Below are 26,131 nucleotides of genomic sequence, written 5' to 3' on the forward strand. Positions count from 1 at the left end.
GACCGCAGCTCGTTGTCTTCCTCCTCGAATAGTTCTTCCAACTTGCGCAACTTGCGTAAGTTACGTAACTTACGTAAAAAACGTGACGTAAGTCGTGCTCGCCAGAGCCGGCGCTCTAGGCTCTGGTGCTGCGGGAATCGAAAAAAGAATCGTTCAGCGAGCTGCCGAACGATGCCATGGAATCGGAAAATACGGAACCGGTTCTGAACAGGAACCGGTTTTCGATTCCCATCCCTATATATATATATATATATATATATATATATATATATATAGCAGAATTTTTTTGTGTCTTTAAAGCAATGGTAGCAAAAGGTCAGACTGATTTCTGCCTATGTTATTTTGAATATTAAATACAAAGAAACTGAGATGTCTCTGAGGTGCTGAGAACTACTTGATAAATGTATCATTTTTACTGCATGGTAGATCAAATTTTAATTTAAGCCTTGCACACATTTGTACACCATAATGCATTTCGATATAATTAAAGAGGGAAGTGCAGACTATAAAAACTAAACCTTGAATGGTTTATTATTCTGAAAAATGGGTGTTTTGTTTCTGAGTGTTTTGAAGCATCATTTAATAAAAGAAAGAGCAAAATCTGAAATCTCCCCAATGTCTCCTCAACTTTATTAAACATTGTTTATGCTCCCTTGAGAGGTTTTGGCTTTTCAGAAAAGGAGATATCACACTAGAAGGGAGATGGAAACACATTTGCTGAATAGGTTCTGAGGTAGCAAACATTCATCTTTCATGGCAGATCACCTGTTACTGATAATGTCCTGTTTCCTGTACAATTGTGGACCACTATGAGTTTCCACAATTCTTAAGCACGCTTTCTCTCCCATATGTATGATGACTATTGTTGTCATATTACTCTTACATACTTACTTGCATGTATTAAAATTGCATTTGCTTCTTAAAATCTCTGGACAAGATGTACCATTACCAATGCTAACTTTAGATATGTTGTCAGTGCTAGTTTGCAGTCTCTACTTCCTGGTCATTAATTAAATTCAGTTTATTCATATAGCGCTAATTCACAACATATGTCATTTCAAGGCACTTTACAGAGTCAATTTAACCGGATCATACAAGTTTTCTATCTAAGGAAAACCGGGTGATTGTACTCTAAAGCAACCCCTCACAGTAAACATGCTTATAGCAAAGATGGAAACGAAAAACGCTCTTTCAGCCATGCCTTGACTTCTGATGAAAATTGCTTTGTGTAGCCTTAATAATTCTTTATAAACAAGTAGATAGTAGCTTGCCTTATGTGCAGCTTGTGATGGAAACATAGCAACTGTCTCTTTTCATGGTTTTGTTACCATGTGGAAAGAGCATCTAACCTTTCATCAATTAAAGAACAATAGTCTGTCAGTACTTTGAAGGGTTTGGGTCATTAGTAGCAAAATAAAGCAACTATTGCCCCATTTACACTACTACCCCTCTGAAACTGACATGTGCCGAGTTTGGACCGAGCTTGGACAAGATAACCATGCCGAGAATGGTTCTTACGAGCGTTTACACATCTCGCTAGCAGCGGTCCACGATTCTACAGCTCTCAAGGCGGGATAACACAAACAAAAATTTAGGAACCTATCACTGTTGATATTAGTGATATTTCATCATTTGCGGAATGTCAGGCGAAGAAGGCATCATCCCAATTCGCACCACGCTCTTTTGATGCAATTTATGTTAATAAGCTGAAAAGAAGTTCGGGCTGTGAACAGGTGAAAATATCTGTGAATTGCAAAGCCGGACGCCACAAAACCTGCAAAATGAGTAAGCTGACTGTAAATAGGGGAAAATGCCATCTGCTAATGCGCTCTTTTTTATCAGAGAACCGAGCCACAACTGAACCGTGCCGAGCCCAACTGTTGAACTAGTACTAGTTTTAGCGCGGCTCGGTTGTGTTTGGCACAGTCCAGTTCAGTTGTTTTCCATTTACACTCAATAGTTATCTCGGTTACCGTGCTCGGACTGTTCTCGGCACGGTTTCAGAAGGATAGTGTAAATGGGGTGTTTGTGTTGGGGTGAGTTGAAGCATTAAGCATGAGAAGCTGAGGGAATCAAAGTCCCTCCATGTTAACAACTTAGAGTTATTGTTATTTCATCAGAATTATAGATTTCACATTTCACTGTCTTGAAGTGCTTTAAATAAGGATGAAAACCAAAATAATTGGAAAAAGATATAATACCAAGTTTTCAACAAAAAAAGACAATTGCATTAAACCGTTCATGTAATATGAAAGTTACTTATAAAGAAAATATAATTAAAAAGTAATAGTTAAAAGAAAATTACCGTATATATTTTTCTGATATGACATAAAAATATGAGGTAAATATTGCTGTGTATTAATGAGGAAGAGAAATAGTGAAGCTGCTGTATTTGACTCTTAACCTTAATAATCCTTTTCGATCTTAGCAATCCCTTCTTTCTATGATCTCTTATTGTATTATGCATGGCCTGAACTGTAGAATAGGATCCATATGACACTATTCTTAATTAGTTTGTGATTTTCTATCAATGCTAGTGAAGTAGTGGACACACAATCAAGATCAGACACCTTAGACTCTCCCCAAGTTTCAGAACCTACTTAATACCCTTAAGCTGTGGTTATTCGTTCAGCCACATCTCTGACCTTTCCAGAAGAGGTTCCCCTGTGATTCCTCGCTGGAAATGATCTGCTTCTTTACACTGCCTTGCTCTGCAGCATTGACAAAGCTCTTATAGACAGATGTGTGTACACAAATGTCAGCTCGGGACCATTGTACATTCTCCTGTGGGATCTCTGGCGAGAAAAGAGGCCAAAAAGTGTGATGATCACCTACTGTTTCTGTGAAGCACTGTGCCTTCACTCCTGCAGACAACACTTTTGCACAAACACACTCATGCTTTGTTGGTGTACAACCACAAGCCAAACAGCTTTGCCTGTGCTGAGGGATTGCCGTCTTTGTTCCCTCAGAGCAGAGGATTCAGCTCTCTCCTCCACATCGCCTGTTTTCTTTCATCCCACATCTCCATCCTTGTCACTCTCCATTTTCTCTCCTCCCTCCCCACCATCACCCAACCAAGTGTTTTTTTTAACCTTCACCTCTATTTCACCGTCCTTCTTGCCTGCTTCGTTCTGTTCTTTCATCCCCACATCTGAATCGTTGGTGACAGCCCCCATTGGTTGGAGGAGCCGAATCAGAGAAACAGGCAGCCAATAAGCTTTTGGGCTAACAGGGTCACTGTTATCCATGAAGCTGTGCAATTACTCTGCTGTCTGCATCCCTGCTATGTGTGCATATGCAATGAATTCTTCATTCATGCACTCTTGCACAATACATGAACATCATTTATGGATGCATGGTTTATTTACGACACCTTAACATAAACAGGGAGGTCATTTTTCTTTGATGTTCGAAGCTCTCATTTCAATCATTTTGATGATTTTTCAAAATATCTCATAAAAAACAAACAATGCATGTCAACAACTGAGTAAAACTGATAAACCTTTTCTAGTCATTTTATGCATTCAGGTCAAAGTCACAAACATTTCAATCATAGAATCTCAAGTGAATCCAGCCTCATGCTGCTGTTCAAAGGCTGCAGAAGGAAGACTGTCACACTGTTTCCCTCCCCCGTATTTCTTCACCCAACTTGTTTGTTTGCCTGCCACGTAGACTAGCGTTTACTTTAACCACGTACCAGGTCATTTCCCCCATTAGAAATTATTGCCTTTTTTTGCTTTGACATTGAGACGTTCATTGTGTTGAACTGCAGTGCATGTTGTGGGGAAACATGTTGGTTGTTGGGTCACTCTTATGGGATCAAGCACAGCATCAGCCCTAATTTACATCATTAGATTTTCTCAGCTGTGCAGCAAAGTTGACCTTCCTTCATCCTTAATGACACAGAGAGACAGTCCTTCTTACCACCCCCTCCTTATCTTTCCATCCTCTTCCATTCATCACATTCAGTTATTTTCCAATCTTCCATAACTTCTATCGCCTTCCTCTGATGTCCAACTCTGTCCTCTTATCTTCTTATTCTGCAGCATTTATGCAGCTCTACACATATCCTCAGCGTTTCAATCTCCTTGAAGCTATTCACACCACTTTGTCCACTTATCACATTTGTAGAAGCATTTTAGGGTATTAGTTGACTTAATGCTAAATTATCTGTCTGCCTATTTTAAAAAGCCATAGAACTAATTAATTAATTTTTTCCATACCAAATGCAGATAAGAATAAACATAACAGGCACTCTAAAATATGTACTTGCAGACACTGTGTTGTGCATTTCAGAGGAAATGTCTCCAGGGAAATGCTTTAAGTCTTCTGGTTATCAACTCAATCAGCTCTGTTGTTGCAGGGAGAAAGACGTGATTTCATTTCCCAATGACCAGTCCACAGGATAACCCCACCGTTTTCTTATCAAGAAGCTCATTAGCCTTTTCGAAGGAAATGACAGCAGAAATGAACTCCCTTCACATTTCCATCCAGACTGCAGTAATCAGAGCCCTGAAGACAGTCCACTGTTTGCACGGTGGATGTTCCCATTTGCAACCAGAGTATGATTACATTTTTCAGAATACAGAGTATATTGATTTTTTTTTTTTTTTACATTTTAGAAACATATGCCTTAGTTTGTTCAGGGGAATTTATTGACATAGGCCAACAAAAGCAAGAGCAAAATTAGGAGGTTAAATGGAAAGTGTATTGCACTTTTTATGTTATAACAAAAGTCAGAAAAAAGGGTGGGTGCATTATTATGTATTCTCCCTAAATCGAAATCGAACATTTTTTTAAGATCCACTTGCTTGGTAACATAATCATGGAGTGTTTCCATAACATCTTTGTGCTTTTTACTAGAGTTAAGGGTATTCACCAAAAAATTGACTTGTTGACAAGTTGATTCAGATCTAGACAGCTGCAAAGTTGCATCACCCCTGGGTGTGGACCTGAGTGGTTGTATGTATTGGCTTATTCTATGGGCTTAATAAAGGTCATTCTCCAGCTGGCAATAAAAGATGGATTAAACCTGCCTTTGATGAAGCAAGACTTATTTTAAGTCATTTTTACCTCAGCAAAGCCCATAATAAGGCATTGACTCGACTTCACCTTTTACTGCCAACTAGTCGACATAGAAGAATAACAACTCATAAATTTTTTTAATCCATGTTTTATCAAGAAGGTTTTGCCTGTTTTAGAGTCTGATTTGATATAATCATAAACACATCCCTCAAGTTGGATGTATTCCCCAGGGCCTTAAAAACTAACCTGACAACAGCCAGATGCATGTCTCGCTCCGCCTAGCTCCACTCACATACATCTGGGAACCCGCCATAGGAATTGCCTTTACTGAAGGCTGGGCCTTATCAAAACTCTTTGCATATGATTGGATAAGCCACTTGTCTGTCATCTTTATTGACGTGCTATTTCAACCACTAACACCAAAGCTAACCCGTGACGCTGTGACAGGAGGAGCCATTTGGTAGATCAAGCTCTTGCCAAATCCGGTCGGGAGAAGGGCGAAAACATCGTTTCCACCAACAAAAGCCTTCAAAGCCGTTCTCTGATGTTCTTTTGATGAAACAATATCAGATAGATTGGACAACACAGAAGAAATAGCAGCATCAATGCTAACGCTTGCTTCCTCAATGCGAGCCGCCATTGTTGTTGGAATCTCACGGTCGCTTCTCCACTCCAGGACACACCCGCCCTGCGTCCTGATTGGACAGACCATAAATTCGGTTGGGGAAATCACTTTCAATGAGCGGGTTCCCAGATGTATGTGAGTGGAGCTAGGCGGAGCGAGACATGCATCTGGCTGTTGTCAGGTTACTTAAAAACAGCAATTATCAAACCATTATTGAAAAAGGGAAGCTTGGACAAATTGGTCCTTCAGAACTACAGATCCATCTCAAACCTTCCCTTTGTCAGTAACATTATTGAAAAAGTTGTGTTTCCACGGTTAAATGCCTTCTTAATAATGATGAGCTGGTTTGATGTCAGGTTTCCATGAAAACCACAGTATAGAGACTGAACTGTTTAATGTGTTCAATGACATCCATATAAATTCAGACTCTGGAAGAACCACAGTGCTGGTATTATTGGACCTCAGTGCAGCGTTTGATACTGTTGATCACTCGATTTTATTAGAGCATCTGGGAAATTGGGTTGGCCTTTCAGGTACAGCACTTGACTGGTTTAAATTCTACTTGAAGCACAGGGACTTCTATGTGTCATTAGGGAACTTTAAATCAGAGACCAGAAAAATCACATGCAGGGTTCCTCAAGGCACCATTCTGGGGCCCCTCCTAATTAACATCTACATTTTCCCCTTTGCTCAGATTATAGTTAACAACCAGATCAGTTACCATAACTTTGTAGATGATAAACAGCTTTAGATCACCATGTCACCAGGTGACTACAGTTTGAACCCATCAAAGTGTTGGCTGGATGCACCATAATTTTCTACAACCCAATAAAAACAAAACTGAGTAACACCCTGAGACAAAAACTGGTTCACGACAAAGATAGGACACAGAGATAAGACCAACTACGTGGTTTAAGCCGTTAAGTGTAATGAAGAGTGCACAGACTTGTAAACATTACACAGGTGCATGGCTCTACAAAGGTGGCCCAACTCCTCAGGACAGGGCTCAGCTGTTCCCCTACACCTGAAGGCTAAAGGACACTCATTGCAGGACAACAATGTCCATGTTCTGGCCAAGGAAGAAGGATGGTATTTGAGAGGGGAGGCCATGATGGGGGGTGGGGCGTGGATCTTTGTTAACCACGAAAAACGAAAAACCAACATTCAACAGAGGAGGTGGTCTGAGACACAACCTGTGCCCTACTTAAGAAGTAGAAGCCACTTGGATGAGAGGCTAATCCACTGCTAGAAAACTTCACATCCAGTGGCCTAAAGTGAAATTTTCAAGGATTATACTGGTGACTTCTGCAGGCAATTGGTTGCATTTAATTTCTTTAAGAATATTAAAAGGAAGGGTACTAAAAAGAAAATGGACACAACATTGTTTAGATTTTATTTGAAAAGAAGAGAAGAAAAAAGCCCAATGAAGTTAGTGGTAATTTGAGAAGATATTAATAAGGTTTTGAATACTTTTGCAGAACACTGTGGCTTTTAAGGCCAAAAAGTGTGTGTTTAACTTGGTAAAAGCACTAAATGAGGTTGACATAGCTCCTTTAAAGCTCCTTTGGAGCTATATCACCGTTGACATAGCTCCTTCTGTCCATCGGTGACATAGCTCCAAAGGAGCTTCAAAGGAGCATTGTCACCGATGGACTAATTTCAAAGCACAGCATTTATAAGGCCACAGATGAGTTGAGACATTTATCACATTGGTTGTGGATCATAACAATTAGAGTCTATATGTAAGGTCAATATTTAAATTACCTATTTAAATAACTTAAATTGTATTTAAGTGATTTGTATTACTCTGTTTCCAAAGTTTTTGTCTTGAAGTTGTGCTTTTGCTAATAGCATAATGATCTCAATTTAATACAAATTAATGATATCCCTACAGAAACAATTCCCTCCCTAAATCATTTTTCATAACAATTGAAAAGGAAAACACTGTAAACACAGGCTTAACAGCCATAAATTCTGCAGCCCTCAGTAGCTTTAGCAGCACTCGTACCAGGCTTAATGACTTCTGTCTGGCAAATGGCCAAACCTCTGATCTGCAGTGTGCAAGCTTTTCATCTGTCCTTAAAAAATAAATAAATAAATTAAAAACAGACCTGCAGTGGCTCACATGCAGCTTAGTATCACACAGACTGGAACATGTACCTCTTCAGCACATCCCAGCAATCCTGGCCGGGTCTGATAACAAAAGACATAGATGAATACATGCATCTGTCAGCAGAAGAAGAGCTCTGCCTGCGCTTGAGCCTTCTCTCTAATGAGAAGACAACTTTTTGTGACAGAACTGCTGAAATCAGAAATTAAACTACAGGAAAAGCACAAAGGAAGTCAAAATGGACACACATTAATCAAACTTTTTAAAATGTACACTTCTGGTATGATAAATTATGATAAACCAGAACAAAACTGTGCATAGATGTCACATGAAAGAAAATAATTACATGATTTTCAAATAGAATAACAGATTGAAAATTGTGGCATGTATTTAGTCTGCTTTACATGTTGCCATGTTTCTGCACTTTCCTTCATACATCCTTACTTTTTATGTAGTTGAGAGCAGCTACATGTTCTACCTGTACCACCCTGTCCCATCCATAAATAAATATGCAAATATGTATTAAGAAAAATGGAATGGCTTTCAGTATGGTTGAACCGAGATGTAAGTCTTAAAGGTATAGTGGAGGATTTTCACGAATTTTTGTAAAGATCCGCCCTCTCTACTTAAAAAAAAAAAAAAAAAGCACAAGCCTTGGGAGAGAATGCTTATTAAACGTGTGCGAGAGCACAAGCACATTTCTCCTCGTACACACTCTGTTTAAAAGTTGCTGTTTGCATCACTCATAACAGCTTACTTTCCAAAAGAAGATTTGCAATGTTTCCACTACGTCAGACTCACCACTAGTAAGTGAAAATGGGTATGAGCACGTAGGACGGCCTTATGTAAACATATCACCAGAATGATTGACAACTAGGAGGACCACTTATTAAAGATGATCCACCAGGAAATAAAAGATTGTCATCTACTGTATACCTTTAAGTATGAGTAATATGATTTAAATTGAGTAGCTGAAGAAGGCAAATGTCTTTAAAACTGCAGAAGCTAAATTGTAGTTCTTGGTCAAAAGAAAATATAGTTAAATATACTTACTTAGCAATAAAAAGTTGAGGGAAGTAATCAAGACTTTGCCTACACTCTGGGTTATCTAAGTTGACATCTATTGGTACATCAAGGGGGACATGGTGAGGGCATTGAAGAAAACCAGTTCTGCTATGTTACCCGCTCAGTCACTGTGTAGGAAGTGCATATATGTATATTATATATCTCATGGCTTTGGCACGGCTCATTAATAACTGTCAAATACCAGACCTGTCATCCAGCTCCCTCTGTAATGCTACCAAGAATGCTACTTGGTGAAAACCTAAACCGACACTGGTGGTGCATGGTTCCTCCCTTTTAGTGTTAGGGTCAGCTCATTCAGGGCTCTAAAATAATTCCCCTGGCAAATCTAAACCGGCATACAGTATAAGCCATGCTTTAACAGGTTAGTAAGCTATATAAAATATATGCTCTTTCTTAAATAATTCAGTTTCTCACAACTCTGCATAGCCAGATTTATGAGACAGTCCACAAATTGGATACAATAAAAAGTAGGGCCACCTAACTTCTTTGAAATAAAATGCCGATCTGACACAATTCAATTTTTAGTCAGTGTGCTCCACAGTGCAAAGTATGCTGTACATTTTCATCTGCATAAATCAGAATAAGTTTGTTTCCTTCAATTTTTAATGTATGTATGTTTCTTTATTCAGGTTTAGTGTACAGGTTTGAATCATATGAGCTCGAATTAATACAAAAAAACCCACTGGGTTTGATACAGAATCACAAACATGAGTTTTAGTAGTTTAAAGTTCCTGTTGTACACTTTTTCACTGCACGCTAAAAGTTTGGGTGAATTTTTACACTTATGTAACTTTCATTTTTGTACATCCAAATTTTTGTGTGCAACATTGCACCGCAGGGCTGGGTAGTGATGGTTTATGCATGAGGCTCCTGGTAACTGGAAGCTATGCTTTTGGACTAAATGCAAAACTCTTTGCATGCTGCACATCACTGCTCATCACCCTGAATAACTAGATCCAGTGTAAAAAGAAAACATAATCATGGAAGCATCATACTCTGGTAACACGTTTCTCCAGGAGGGACTGGAGAGCTTATTAGAGCTGATGCAAAAATGGATAGATAGCAGCAAAATTACTTCAGACTGGAATGGAGATTCACTCTCTGATGACTGAATAAATAGTTAAAACAGCTTTAGATTGAGTTCCATTTGACCTATTCAAAGTCCACAAATAAATCCAAATAAAAAATGTGTTTAAATAATATTTTCAATTTCCAATAGTAAGTTTTAGCTTTCAGGTTTAAGAAAAAAATATCTGTCAGACTCGAAATCAGATTCTTTTATAAAAAATGTTAAGCAGAAATAATAAGATAATAAGTGTTCCTGCCCACCTTTAAAGTGGATAACTACTCTAAGTACACTGCCTTTCTAGGTTTTTAAGTTGCTATGATGTAATAAGAGTGTACTAAAATTCATTCAAGTTTATGTTGTTGAGTCAATCATTTAATCAGTCTGTTATTTTATTAGAAATTTTTTAAGATGAAAGTGGAACAAATGCAACCGATTTTATAGATATTCTGTGGTTGGACAGGAGTTATTTTTGCCATGAATATTTGGAGCTTAACTAGCAAGTTACATATTTATTTTTTATTTTTTCGGCGACTGACTGATTAGGATGTAAACTAATACGGTCCCTTTATAGCTCTGGCATGCTGCTAATACGTCTTGAAGGAGATGAAAAGGCATCTGCCCTCAGGATTTATGATTATGCTGTGGTTGCTGAACTTTGTATGACTTCATAAGGGCTTAGAAAGGGGGAGGGAAGGACATTTGATGTCCTACAATGAAAACTACGTAAGTGGACTGAAGATCTGAAGACACAGCACCTGAGAAGAGATGGTGTGGATATGGGCAAGGTTACAACCTAATCAGACAGACTCCCGGGCTGCCCTCTGTTGTTTGTTTACCACACAATACGGTACAGAGAGTATTCACTGGTGTGTCTGTTTGCATGTGCGTGAGAGCATGCTGTGCTTGTTATTCTATGTGTCTGTGCGCCCAGTATGCAGAACTATGGGCTTGTGTTAGAGCCAGAGAAAAAGCAGGTCAAAACACCACAGGGTGTGAGAATCATCAGAATGGTTGCAGCTAATTAAACTTGTCATGGCTTTAAATAAAATAAAAAGATCCATGTTCGCTAAAAGTGTGAAATGACAGAAATTTCACTGTTTTTTAAACCTTTTAAGGCATATAGGTTTCTCGCAAGACAGACTTGCTACTCTACCACTATCCACTTAGAAGGAGAATGAATATTCTCGTATCATCATCTCATTCTAAGCAACAAATTCTCGTATTCTATCAGCTATAAAATTAATTATTCAAGTATATTACGGTCAGGTCACCCAACAATAAAGCACATCCTCAGAAAACATTCTGATATATACAGACTTAATTTAACACATGATTATTTTATTTAGAACTGACACAACTAATCGTGATTAATCTATTCTTGAAATTATCTTCAGCTAATTCAGCAATCGTCAACTGGAGAATAAAGACTGTAAAACATGTCTTCAGCTGACAAAGCAACCCTCTTAGAGCAGTAATTGTACTAAAATTCAAAAAAAAAAATTTTTTAATTGTTTGCATTTATGATAAAAATCTTTTTCGCCTGTCAGTATGCTGTACCCAGAACTCCTCAAGTGTAAAAGTTTTAGTTTCACCTGGTTTAATTTCTCAAAAAGCCTTCTTTACGGAACCTTTTGCTATCCAATTATTAATTGATTAAGCAAAAAAATAATAAACAGATTAATCCATTGGCAAAATAATTGTTAGTTGCAGCCCTAATTTTGTTACAATCAGGCTCATATCAATACAGATCAGTGCACCGTTCTGGGAGAATCAAAGTTGGTGGAAGAGTTATTGGAGAGCAATTATTACAGCTTCCTTTTCATTCAGCTTCAGAGAGCACCAACATACAACAACACATTCTCGTCTTGCACGTGTAGTGAGGACCATGTGTTGACTCCTATTGATTTCCATTGATTTTAGGTCATTTTCAACCTTTTCTATGACCTTACTTAAAAACAATCCTAAATCTAACCTTTACCAGATCATACCTTAGCCCTAAGCCTAGCCATTGGCAAAACAGTTTGTGTGGGCTGGCTAAAATGTCCTCCCTTTGTAAAAAGGTCCTAACTCCAAAGGTTAAAAACTGAATTTGGTCCTCACTCTTACTGTTAAGCAGGAGCACACATGCATCCACATATATTGCTCCCCAGCCTGTTACTCCAAACTGTCCCTTAAGATAGTCATGGATCCATATATTGCCACTTTTTTGGACATTCTTAGCATAAAAATGTGGCTAATAAATGAGATTAGAGGATAATCAGATATAGGAATACCTAATGTTTCAACCTTCTCAAATAATATACAGTTTTTCTAAAATGTTATATATAAATATAGTTGAGTTCTAAATAATTTGTTTTGAACTGAAAGGCGACAGATGGAACACAACAGGTTTATAGATCGATTCATCTTTTTTTTTTACCTCTAAAAGAAACAAACAGCAGCTGAAGTGAGTCATTGCATGCCGCAATGTTTTATTTTTATTTTTCTCTTTAATTCTACCAACCCTCTGTGTATATTTATCAGAACTGTCAGACAGGACTGTCTTCAGCTGTCAGCTCACAGCCAGGGAGAGGAGAAGGAAACAAACACAGGCAGAAAATGAGATGAGACAGAGTGAGTATCTGTATATAGGTTTACATGTAGGATTCCTACTTACCGGTAGGCTATTTTGGGTGGAGGATTTCACATCAGGCAGAGACACTGAGAGGTCTTTGCTGGGCTTTGAAACTGTTTTTAATCCCTTTGTTATAAACTGACAAGTGTCGTGTAATCTTACAATATATTATGTGTTGCCTTGTATTTGTTTAAGTCAACTTCTAAGAGGTTATTTGCCTTTGAGGAACAAAACTAGACAAAAGTTGACTTAATTAAACAAATACTTTAATTTCTAACAAAGGATCTAAAAAGCCATGCTGCATTTTATCTGACTTTTACATCATTGCCAGGGCTCCTACATTCATCCACACAGATGACTGTGCAGCAGCAGCATCAATGATTGCTTTGCCAATGGCTGTTTTAATAGCTGTGCTGTTTTTTTATTATCTTCCTTCTTTGTTAATGGTGGGATCATGATACTGCTGGCTCCCATCACTCAAGAGTTTTAATGGTAACAGGGAAACAAGATTATTATTTTTTTTCTATCAAAGTTTTATTGGACACTTCTAGTGATAGATATATTCATAGACCTGATAGACAACACATAGTGTATATGGTTGCTTTGATGTTCTGAATCATTTAGATGAAACTCGGATAGCAATCACATTTAAATAGTGGTATGAATGGCCACAAAAAAAAACAAAAAACAGAGGACACTGTTTTTGTTTAACTATCTTCTCATGCTGGAAAACAGAAACACCAAAGGGAATCAGAGCCAGAGACCTAAAGGTTGTGACAAGTCATATGTTGCACAATGTTTATTTTGTTGAAAGTTTTATCTCATTTATTTTTGTGGTTGTCGCAACTGAATTACTTACTCTACTTACTCTAGTAGCATACCACCCATAGATCTTATACCTTTGTTACTGGTTTTGAAAGCATATCTGACTACATGTCTGCAGATTTAGTCTAGTAAATCAAGCCATGCTGCTCAAGAATTGTTACATGTAGAGTAAGTTAGTGCAAAGGTAAACTAACATTATGATATTTCTCTGTTTTGATTGAAAACATTGATAGTATGTTTCAGGGCAAACAAAGCTTATAGGCTACCTTTTCCACATGCAGTCCAATTTTTTTTTTCCTCTTCATGGTTTCACATTGTTTGCATTGAAGCTACACCTTTTAAAACACATAAGCCTGGAATGGACATGGCCCAGTTACTGGTCTTAACGTATAGAAACATTTTCTAGTTAAAGTTAACCACTAAAAGCTATCATCATACTGGTCTTGTGATGTTCCAGAGAAAGCAGACTTTCCTCCCACTGTATCAGCTGACTACCTTAGTTTATTGACACACTCTCTGTCAATCCTATAAATTTCTGTTGTTCACAAAGAAGAATGTTAAATGTTTCCAAACTAAAGTGGTTCCACCCATTACTATTTGTGAGCAACTGGCACATTAGGAGGGTAAAACAGTAGATTTATTAAGCAGCAGATCGAGCGCAGGTTATCTTATGAAGAGCAGAACTCCAAGAAACAATATTTTTTTGTGAAATATATTTTACAAAATCCACTAAATTTTGTGGGTGTTAACATCATATTTGTCTTCCATTCTCCAGTGCTGTGTACATCACTAGAAATAAGCAAATCTTTTAAGGTGACATTTTTTTTCTGATGCTATTATTAAATGTATATTACTACCTCTGACTGAAGTAGGCTTTAATATATTATATTTAAACCTATCTTTCACTGAAAAAAGTGCTGCTTGTACACGACTGCCAGTAGGTTGGTTACTGGTTTTAAAGAAGTGTTAACATGCTCACATCTGTTCTGTAAAAGTCATGAAAAACTGGTTAGAGTTTATAATCAATAATAATCAATATGTTACTTTAGCTGCAATATTTATTGCTTTTGATGAAGATGAGACTTTTCCTTTCAGAAAAAAACAAATACAGAAATAACAAAAGCCGAACTCTCTACAGTGTTTTCTTTCAGGTCTTATTTAAGGTCAAAGTGTGGAAAGAATAGCAGCAAAAAATATTTAAATATGCAGCATTAAAGAATGCCTGCAGGCTTTCATACACACACATTAGATGTTGACATATGTAATGGATTTGATGATCTGCCTTACTTTGCTGCTTATTATGATGAAAAAGAAAACTGCAAAAGTCACTACTGAGCAGGAGGGGTGTTAGGCGAAAAGCATAAACAATCTGAATCAAAGAAAATAGTAGTTCTTAACAATAGCTTTGTTCACAGAGACATGTTTGTGTTGAAACCACTAAACTAACAGAATGTCCAACAGACGCTGTTTTAGCCAAAGGATAAACTGCCATTTAAACCATCTTGGTTTATCATACTGTGGCAGTTTTCTCTTCTGAGATTAACCACCAAGATGGATTTAGAGCAAATTTATAAAAAATATAAAAAGAAAAAAAAAACACTAAAATGACTCTTTCTAAAGAGTTGGATGCATTCAGTATTCATTCAGAGATTCCAACATAAGATATATACAGGTAAATATATTTGTCCCCTTTTTTCAGATTTTTCCTCATTTTTATCACAGTTGATAGCTTTAAACAGTGAATACGAGCTGTGTTAGTAAAAGAAAATTAATTGGACTGATTAAAAAAAGATAATAAGGCTAAACTTGATAGTCCCTGTGATAGTCCCTGTGTGAACAAATAGTTGCCCCTGTAATTCATCACATTCTCGGAAAGCAGATTTTGACATCATGATCTGGGCTTAGAGAGAAAGCAACACATCAGGACCTAAAGTATAGAAATGCAATAAATGATAAGAAAAACAATACATTATATCTATCAGTCTGAAAGTCTTACAAAGGCATCTCCAGGGTAATGAATCACAATTATAGACTAGACAGAAATGGAAACCAGGGGACAGTTCAGAGGGAAAAACCAATGCTGACCAGGAAAAAAAAACTCAAAGGTCCATCTTGCATTTTCCGGAGAAAGAAATTATCTAAGAGACATTGGATTAGAATATTTAATAGACTAACTGGAAACTTTTAAAAAGTGGCTTTCAGAAAAACATTATCCCAGCAGTTGTGGTGGTGTAACAGTCAAGAGCAATTTTGCTGCCTCAGGACCTCATAACTTGGTGTTATCTAATACCTGATGTTTTTATCAAATAAATAACCACATAACCAGGGGAAAAAAACTATGACTTTCTTTCATTTTCTGACCCTAAAGCTGAGAAACATTTTCATTTTGTTTGTTCATCAAATGTCATCAGGAAAATGATTTCCACTTTTCCTTTGAATGCATCATTTTATATATTTTTCAGTAGTATCTGATAGAATTTGTCTTTAAAGAGCATGACATGCTCAGGTATTACTGGTGTCCTTCTACAAGCTTCTCACAGTGGCTGTGTGGTATTTAGATCCTCGCCTTCTGATAAAATAAGTGGAATTGAGTCCAACTTGTTGAACACCTTGCTCTCTGACTCCCTCTTGCTCTATCTGCTATTTTCTCGTGGGAGGGAGATCAGAGTTTTGTGATGGTTTCCTCAAAACAATGACTTTACTGTATATATAAGGACTCATCTGTGTCCAACCTTTACTAACATGACATTTTTTTTCTGTGCCTCCACATAATGTTTTTTGCTCAGGATATATGTTTTTGGTCAGTCCCCCAGTTTTAATAGTAAAATGACATGATATGATGATCTCTAGAGGGGTCTGGCTGCAAAGCTGAACTGTCAGGACCCAGACCTGCACTGTCAGGACCCTGGCTGCAGAGCTGCACTGTGAGGTCCCCTATGCTGTTAGAACCAGTAGTTTATTCGAAGACTTTCAATGTAAAAGCGACGTTGATTCAAAGCCTTTCTAAAGCAAAAGCTTATTTCTATAAACTCCCCATTGTTATGCTTGAAACTTATGTACTGTACACTCACAATTCTACTCCCCACCAAAATCCTATCTGGAATAATAGATATGTGCTACATAGAAGTAAGTCTCTGTATTTGTATCGTTGAATGGAAAAGGGCATTTGTTCTACAAGACATTTTCTAAACGACAATGAAGTTTGGCTGTCCTATGAGGATTTTTGCTTACTGTATAATTTAAACTGCTCCTATGCTCCGTTTAACACTGTCATAAACTCTAATCCAGCAGCAAACACGTGCTGCGTGCTATTCTCAAAGGCTTCGAATACAACTTCTAGAAAAAATGTCCAGTCCTGACAGTGCAGAAGACCCCATTTTGCAGGTCTGCAACAAACTGTCCTGATAGTGCAGGTCTGTAGCCAGACTCTCTTGAACATCTCTGTGCTTAGCAGTTGAGTAGGTGTTATCAGGCTTTCAAGCGTTCCTCTTTTTACTCCTTATGTAACTAATGTTATTTTGGCCAGACACTTTGATTTTTCTTTTATCACAAGACAGGGCATGCCTCCAACTTTAAGGTCTTTATTCCACTGTGTATTTACAAATCGTGATCTGTTTTTGTTATGTTGATTTTTTTTTGTAGTAGTGGCTTCCTCTTCTTTAAGTCGTCTTTTTTGCCCTGTTCTTTTTCCTTTTTATCCAACATAGGATGTGAAAGTTGCTCCAGTAAAAGAAGTAAAAATCGTTTTTTAGCTCTTTTACAAAATATCCTCAGTTTTTAAGTCTAGTTAAAGGTTTCAGATGATCATATAGGAAGTTTGATACAAAATGCAGTTTTTAAATTAAGATTTTGTTGAATAAGACAATAATGTTTTCCTTAATGAGTAGTCCCTGTGTGAAAAGCAATTGCCCCTGTTGGTGTGCGATTTGTTAAACACTGAATCTTGACACTCTTATAACTCTCTGTTTATTCATAATTATAGTTGTTTGGGTAGAAGAATGTGAATTTTGAAGAATCACATAAATGATCAAGAAGTTCTGTAACTTTATGTTTTGGTATTTGGCAAATAGACAAATATTAGGTAATCTTTCTGACCTAAAGCAGGAAACATGTATTTTAATTAATATCAGACACAGAGAATGAAGTGGTCATGTGTCACTGAATCGGGTGTGTGAATATTTGGTTTTAACTATTAGACAAAAAGCAAAATCTGAATACATCTCTTTGATGGGAAATACATTTTACAGAAACCTTTTGCTTCGCATTTCATCATCTGCCTCATTTTAGCCTCAGCTCTTCTGTGTCCAATCACTAGTTTTTGGGTTCATTTTTTTTTATTTGTATCTGTCCTTTTGCATGCATGCCCTTGGGCTCATTGAATTGTGAAGCTTTTTTGCAAATGTGCAAAATGTATCATGTGCAGAGGTGTGGCTATTCGTCGCCCCACTGTCACAATATTTTATGGATTAGCCGTGTGAGCACCGTCTGCTCCACTCGTTGAAACAGATACAGATTAAAGCTATCAGTGTCACAGGATTATCCCGTCCGGCTCCCTGCTGTACCCGAAGCCCCTCACTGAGGTTTTTAGTGTCAGTAAAGTTCAAAGTGAAGGAGTGACACATATCCATTTGACGCACACACCCACGCTGAGAAGAAACAACCTTTTGGACTAATCTCTCCATCTAACCCACTTAGTATTGTCTGCTTACTGCCTACACACCAACCCAGACAGGTCCTGTCTGAATTCAGGGACATTTATAGTGTGGGCACAACAGTGTGAACCTCTTTCAAGGTTTAAATTATTTATAGCATTGTGGCAGTAAATGGTTGTTACGCTTTTTTTTTTAAGTGAAGAGTTAGTTGAAAATGGTCCTATGAAAAATGGAGGATGTTCTTTAAGCAGCACACATATTCCTATTTAAATTATTGTCTCTGGGTTTTTTTTTAACACAGATTGTTTCAGCTTTGTTGAATTGTTCTTTAACTGTGGCTGTCAGGAAATGTATTTAGTTTCCTGTCTGTGCTTTTTTTCAGCACTATTTCATCTGACTCTGATCCAGTTAAAAATCTAGGCCAGATTTTGACTTCTGCAGTTTTGGACATTTTTTGCAGATAGACTCAGAAAATACACACAATCCCTGAATCCCCTTGTTAAAAAGAACATAACAGTGGGTTGCCTTCTGAGTCAGAGAGCCTCTTTTGTTTGGTGAAACATCCTTCTTTGCAATCAGGGGAAAAAGTGATCAGCAGAGGGGTAACTCTCAACCAAAATGTAAGAGGTATTCAGTAAAGTGACTTGCTCCTCTCTTACTGTATTGCAGCTTCATGTTGACACTGTGAGCTTTGAAACTGACAGTATGGAGTAGGTATGTTTCCAATCAGCTTTTTCTAATGGTAAATGGCAATGATAAATGGTCTGTAGTGATATAGTGCTTTTTCAAGCCAGAGAACTTGACCGAAGCCATTTATACTAGATTCAGTCAGTCACCCATTCACGCACACACCAATGGTGGAAAGCTACATTATAGTCATAGCTGCCCTGGGGCTCACTGACAGAATGTGCATTTTAAAGCATCACATCAAAAAAGCTTGATGGAAACGGCAATATTTTTTCTTTTTTACTTATATTCGCAAAACAATTTCTAAGCTCACTTGAGGTAGTTTTTGGTTTTTGTTAAAGGGGTTGATGTGCAAATCGGAAACACTTTTTTTCGAATCAGACCTAACAATTGTTTACCTGGCATGACTGATCAGCTGTTTCCGCTGTCTTAATCGAATGTTCCTATCATGCGCATCAACATGACTGGAAGCAACATCGCCATTACTGACATGTTAGGAAGAACTTGCCCAATAGCATCACATTCATTAAAAGGTTCCTCCATTACTGACCTTTGGTCAGTGGAATATTTCGTCCTCTACCATCTGTTTATTACAGCCTTGTTTATTTTTTTTATCCGTGGTTAGGGTGGGTGTATCTGTTGGCAGGACTACTGAATGTTGTGCAAATTGTTGTGCAATTTTGAATATTTTGCATTGTCCTTTTGGAAGAATGTGAAGAAGAAAAGACATTGATTAAAGTTGTCATTTGTATTTAACTATTTAGGAAACATGACAAACATCTGCAAAAATATGCTATAATAAGAAAAGACCGTTTTACTTTTGGGCCTACAAGAAAAATGCAATGAGAGGTGGGAATTAACACCCTGATTAAAACCATGACTATTAGTGGTGGCTGCATCTGATTCTCTTCAGCAAGAGAAAGGAATTTGGTGGGAGTTTATGGGAAATGGGTAAAACTACCCTGAAATAAATAGACTTGAGATTGGGGAGGAGGTTTACATTTCAACTGGACCCCAAATGTCCAGCTATGTGGCTAAAAAAAAATTTGATTCTCCAATTTAGAGTTTAGAGCTAACACATGTGATGCTAATAAAACAGGTTGGAGTTTGAGGCTAATGTGGCAGATGTGAAAAAGGTACAGTATGTGGGTGAAAATGCTTTGGCAAAGTACTGCAAAAAGAATCTAAAATGAAAGTGGGTTCCAACCGCTCCAATGATAAGTAATTTACTTGGTGTTTTTTTAAAAATACTAGAATGAATCAAATTATTTTTACTGTAGTTCTTGAACCATTTTTTTCAGTTTTCTGAGTGTTTTTTTAAGAAAAAATGATAAATTTGTCTTTTTTTATTCCAAGTAATACATTTTTCTGTCAATTTTTTTTCTCTAAAATGGTAATGAGTTTAGTTTCTCTATGGGCACTGATTTGACTTTTGTTGGAAATTTTCCTGGAAAAAAACAACCTGTTCCTTCAAGAAGTTGTATCTTGACTTTAAATTTGGCAGCTTGCTGTCATTATAACCTTACTGCAAGTTAAAATCAAATAAATTGGTTGAGGGTTTTTTTTTTGGCTCTAATCATCTAAAGGTCAAACAAAGCAGCATGTCAGTTTTGATCACTCTGCTCATGTTGCCTCACTGACTCAAATTACTGACCATAGGGAGAGGGTGCTGCTACAGTAGGTTTCATCATGACCATCATCTCTCTCTGAAAATTAGATCTGCCATTTTATTCCCTTCATTGCTAACTGCAACGTACTGTAATACACATCAGATCAGTGAAGTTATATGAGTTTACCACAATTACTTCAAGGAGGTGAAGGTTGAAAAATTCTACTTTATCTGAAACAGAATTAAAGTCCAACAGGAACATAAACGATAATGAATTTTTATTGAGCGTGATTATAAGTCATCTTTTTTTTTTTATATGCCCCCCTCCATACCATTCCTCCTATTCTTTATTCTACTCTTCAGTTGGGCTTAAATCGGGTGACTGAGCACAGACTTAGTACAGGCCTTACAGTTACTTGGAAATGGAATATACAAATGTCAGCTTTTCTGTCAAATGTAAAAACTCGTCAAGTGTGCACTCTGGAATATTAGCGAAAATGAAAAGCTTTCCGTGATAACCTGCTGACTGCTTGATGGCTTCAAATGTCCATGATTTCATAAGAGCCTTTTATTGAGTTTATTTCAGTGATAGGCAGATAAAAACTGAGGAAGAGGTGGTACTAAAGGAAAAATATTTGGTTGCTCTGCTGGCCAGATATAATGTCCAAAGGTTGAAATACATGACAGATATAAAGTCCATTTACCTAAGAGCTCTCCGTTACAATCAATAAGCAGAACTTGGCAAAATGTGTCTTGTCTAAACAATGTAATGTTTTTAATCAGATAAGGTTGCAGGTGAAAAAGCTGTTGTGCAAAACATCTGGCTCTGGTTCTCAGTGTTTTAGCCTCTGCAAAGTGCTGATGTATACATGGTACACATCTGCTCATTAGGTCAGCAAGCTAAAACAAATTTTTTTTAGCTTTTGGGCCGATTTCCTCACATTTCTCATGCCTCACTGTAACAGCTGGCTCAAGGCAGACTGTGCCTTCATCTCTGTCTGGATGGCTGTTAGATTTGGTCCTGACACAGCTTTAACATCTGTTACATGGTAATTTGTAGTTTGTAATACAGATATGAGGGCTTCTAGTTTGCCTGTTCCTAGGGGACAGCAATGATGGGATGGATGGATGGATGGATGGATGGATGGATGGATGGATGGATGGATGGATGGATGGATGGATGGATGGATGGATGGATGGATGGATGGATGGATGGATGGATGGATGGATGGATGGATGGATGGATGGAAAAAACATATTTAACATGTTATCAAAGTACCTAAAAACATAGCAAATTAAAAAAAATTGCTTAAGCTTCTTTTTAAAATAATCAGCATTGACCAATATAAATCAAGGGAAGTTTATTCAACATATAAGAATGTAACTGTCTGGGACTAATTGCAAAGGATTTTAAAACTAGTCTGAACAGTAATATCTTACTACCTGATCTAGGAGTCCAGAATGATGAGGTCAGAGGATGTACTGGTATTAGAACTATTCAGATCCCTTAAAACTAAGAAAAATACTTTAAAATAATTATTTTATTAGTAAAAAAGTCCTATTATGTGCCATGTGGAATAAGACAAAATCTTTTTATCTATAAATGTCTGCTTAAATGATGCTTGGACACCTTCTCGTCTGTGTGTTTGAAGGAGTTTTTACTGTCTATGGGGAAGCAAGAAAGAGCGTTCAGGATCATTTCCTGTTCTTTAGCCAAGCACTGAGGATCTTGTCTTCCTCGACAATGTCAGCCTACTGATTCATGCCATGACTCTGCAGCTGACCCGTAGGACGACTGTCAGGGGGGATAGACTGTAAAGACAGGTTGCATCTATCAAATGGCCAAGGAGCAGAGAGAGTGCAATCACACAGACACACACCAGAAGAGCCCCCCCCCACACCTCCTCCCACACACACATACTGATGTTTTATGCTTCTAATAGCTGAAAGATTAAAGTCACCAAAGAGTAGAAAATCGATCAACTAAATGCAATGCAATTCTTAGCTTGAAAGCTATTCATGGGTCACTTATACCTTCAGGAAAAAAACATTAAGCATTTGTGTTTAGCTTCAGTAAGGTCACTAGCACCTAACCAAAATACCCCTCGACCTCCTCTAACTGAATTGAAAACTATTTAAGTACTGCATTCTTTGATTCTCACCACTCAGAGATCATTTGCACAAGTGTTTTTTTTTTTTTTTTTTTTTACCAAAAGGCTGAAATGATATAGAACAGATAATATGCTCATAGTAACTTTAGACCAGAGCCTTCTTGTATGCTAATAAAGCGGTTTAAGACATTAAGATAATATTTCTCCATGCCACATTGCCCTATTGAATTAATATTTCTTCTTTAAGCGCTCATTCTGAATGGGAATCATGGCTGTGTCTGTGTTTCTCTCTTGTTGTTCTACTTAAATAAGACAAAGGATGAAAAATAACAGTAGCATTGGAAAATTACAAAAGAATTTAAAGACAAGTTTTGTTAAATTCAGCGGTGTGTGAGTCGTCAGTGCAACAAGAAAGGTGTTATATCATATATCAGATAAGTACAAATAATTTAGACCTAAGGTTGATACGAAGCCATTATTTTCATTTATTTGTTTCGAAAAGCTCCAATTTGTAGTATTAGTCAATTTTTTTATACAGATAACACAATGGGATTCTTCAAAATATTTCTATCTAAGGAAAATCAGCTGATTGCGAGGACTCATTGACTCTGTGCAATTCCTCACACTGAGCATGCATGTAACGACAGTAGAGAGGAAAACTCCCTTTTAACAGGAATAAATCTGCAGCAAAACCAGGCTCAGTGTGATTGGCAATCTGCCGAAGCCGACTGGGGTTTAAGGAGACAGAAGCAGAAAAATACATGAATGAAAAAAATCCTTCAGAGCTCGGGCCCAGTCAGAAGACTTTGATCAGGGCCGGCCCGAGGCATAAGCGAACTAAGCGGCCGCTTAGGGCCCCCTGGTGGCCAAACGATTGAACAGGCCCTGGTCAATTTTTATTTATTTATTTTTTTTTTATTTATTTTTTTTTACATTTAAATAACTTAAACAAGTGATATAAATGATGAATACCAATTAATAAATGAAAAATTCAAGACAAAATAATTTCTGATTTGTCAACAACTGCTCATGTGCATTCACTTCACGACGGCAGCCGCAGACAGCTCATGGTACGCGGCGCGCGCCTGCATTGACAATTCACGCTGGCGCGCACCTGTTAATAAGAAAGTCTAAGCCATGTCACAAAAAAGGATTTATCCCTCTGGTGCCGAAAAAAGAAAAGGAAAGAGGAAGAGAAAAAAGAGCAAGATAAAGGTATGTTTGCATGATTATTTACTGACCGCTATATTTTGTGCAGCAGCAGCACAGCTAGCTCGTCATCATAACTCATGTGTGATATTTATCAGCCATCCATCACCATTAACAGTGAAATATTACCCATTATTAATATACATTTATTTAGGTAGGTGTGTATTTTATGTGTTGATACATATCGGCGTAGGAGATCCAGCACATGCTGGAAGGACTATGTTTCTCAGCTGGCCTGGCCTGGGAACGCCTGCTTGGGATTCCCCCGGAGGGGAGGGACGTCTGGGCCTCGCTATTGAAGCTGCTACTCCCGCGACCCAACCCCGTATAGGCGGAAGATAATGGTTGGATGGATAGATATCGGTTTAAGTTGGAGAAAACACAGATGCCAGCAGCCAGCTTTGCTAGCATTGTTGTTTGTGTTAAAATGAATCTACTAACTTAATAGACAAAGCACATGCGCTCTCTGCTCTAAGATCTTTGGTGAGAGATGGTATTTTATCTTTATTAGAAAATATACCAAAAATGAAAATAGAGTGCAGTTTTATTAACATTGTGCTTTCCTCATATTTAGGCTGCAGTAGATCACAATGTTACATTTTTACCATATGGCAATTATGCCTCATTTGCCAATAGAATATGAATTGTTAGGTGAGGTGTGGAGTTTCTTGTAGTGCAAGATGGGAAAATAAACTCATTCTACAATAAATTATCAGTAAATTTAGATAAAACCAAATTCATGATACAACAAAAAACAGGAAAATAATCCAATTAAAATATCAATTGAAAGTGTTGATTTAGAACAAGTACATGAAATAAAATTCTTGGGTGTCATATTAGACGATAAGTTTAGCTGGAAACCTCAGATCAGCCTAGTAAAATCTAAAATAACCAAAAGTGTTGCTGTTATAAGAATTAGTTTCGTCCTGGACTACAAACCTTTGTTTATTTTGTACAACTCACTTATTGTACCACATTTAACATATTGTGTGGAAGTTTGGGGGAATACATACAAAACAAATTTACAGCCATTATACGTTTTACAAAAAAAAAATCAATCCGAATATTTCATAAAGTGGGATACTGGGAACACACAAACCAGTTATTTATCAAATCAAATTTACTGAAATTCTGGGACCTGGTCATATTTAGAACTTCACAATTAATTTTTAAGGTCCGAAATCAAAAACTTCCACACAATATACAGGAAATGTTTGGTGTCAGAGAGGGGGGGTTATGATCTAAGAGGTGAAGGATACTTTAAAAAACAACACTTTAGAAAAAACAGGAAGAGTTTTTGTTTATCTGTGTGTGGAGATAAATGTCTGGAATGGATTGAATGACGAGTTTAAAAAAATTATAAATGCAAACCAATTAAAAAAACTGATTAAAACCGAGCTCATTTCAAAATACACTATATACGATGACAGTTTAATAGTCTATAATGTAATTGATGACATAAATAGTACTTAAAATAATTGTACATGGCTAAACATCATGTGGAATGGAAACAAGTGTTTTTTTGATTTTTTTGATGTTTTGACAGTTAATTGATGATAAATTGACAAGTAGGAAAGGGGCGGGACATTATAAGATGTATCTTCTACCTGCTCCTTTTCGAACAGAAAATATAAAATTTGCATGTCACATGGGCAAAATAATTTGTTTTATATTTTCATTCTTAAGTTTGTTTCATTCAAATTTTTCTTTCTTGATTGTTTTTACTGTCTGTTCGAAATAAATAAATAAATAAAAACTATGCATTATGCAATGCTATTTTTCCCAGGAACACTGTTGAAGTACTTTCTGAGAACAACCAAACCTGCCCCTACTGTTTCGAGTGTCAGTGCCTCCACAGCTGATGATGCAGCAGGTGAGGGTTTTCTTGATGGCAAATGGTTACATAGCCTGTTAATATGACATGAAACATTTAGCTTTTTATTTATTTCTTTATTTTTTCTTTGTTTGTTTTATCATTGCAGGTTCATCCACTGCACAAGCGACAACAAGGGAGGAGCACTTACATGTGACTGAAAGCGAGGAGCAGTTACAAGCACCTACATTTATTGATCCACTGGTTTCAAACTCAGCCGGCATGACAGGTCTGTTAATCTAAGTTTTTGTTTTGTGTTGGCTTTACAATAAAATTTTCTGCTATGGTATTTTATTCTTTTGTATTTAATCTATTGTCCCTACAGGTCCTTCTACATCTGCACCCACTGCTATAGATTTCCCATCCACTGCCTCAACAAGCTCCAGCTATCAAGATGGATCAACAGCTCCTCCAATTGACCCAGTTGAATGGTCAGCATTCCTCTCAGATTCAGAAAGGACTGATCTGGTAAGAAGAGGGCCAGCGCCAATCAGTGACACCTCTACATTCCCCAAGAGATCAGATGGATGAAGCTTTCACTACCACTATACATACAGACAATTAGTTAATGGGGAAAAAAATCAAGCGAAGCTGGCTAATTTATTCAAAGAAAAGTGATGATGTTTACTGCAAATT

At 37.3% G+C, this 26,131-nt stretch overlaps 1 protein-coding gene across 3 annotated transcripts in view; it reads left to right on the top strand.

The window, feature by feature from the left end:
* The window catches only part of LOC119773344 (leucine-rich repeat and immunoglobulin-like domain-containing nogo receptor-interacting protein 3), a 53,232-nt gene that overhangs the window by 17,908 nt on the left and 9,193 nt on the right, over window positions 1-26,131 (top strand). Inside the window, exons 1-2 of one of the 3 annotated variants that reach the window (XM_038270329.1) lie at window positions 10,621-10,762; window positions 12,439-12,528. The exons of 1 other annotated variant lie outside the window; for it this stretch is intronic. The gene's annotated coding sequence lies outside the window, so the exon portion shown is untranslated. Of the gene's footprint in view, window positions 1-10,620; window positions 10,763-12,438; window positions 12,529-26,131 lie in introns of those variants that run through there. One more of the 3 variants, XM_038270320.1, reaches the window with a different exon arrangement.

The sequence above is a fragment of the Cyprinodon tularosa genome, unplaced genomic scaffold (genome assembly GCF_016077235.1).
Source record: "Cyprinodon tularosa strain WSP-4 unplaced genomic scaffold, ASM1607723v1 ctg12, whole genome shotgun sequence".
Lineage (NCBI taxonomy): Eukaryota > Metazoa > Chordata > Actinopteri > Cyprinodontiformes > Cyprinodontidae > Cyprinodon > Cyprinodon tularosa.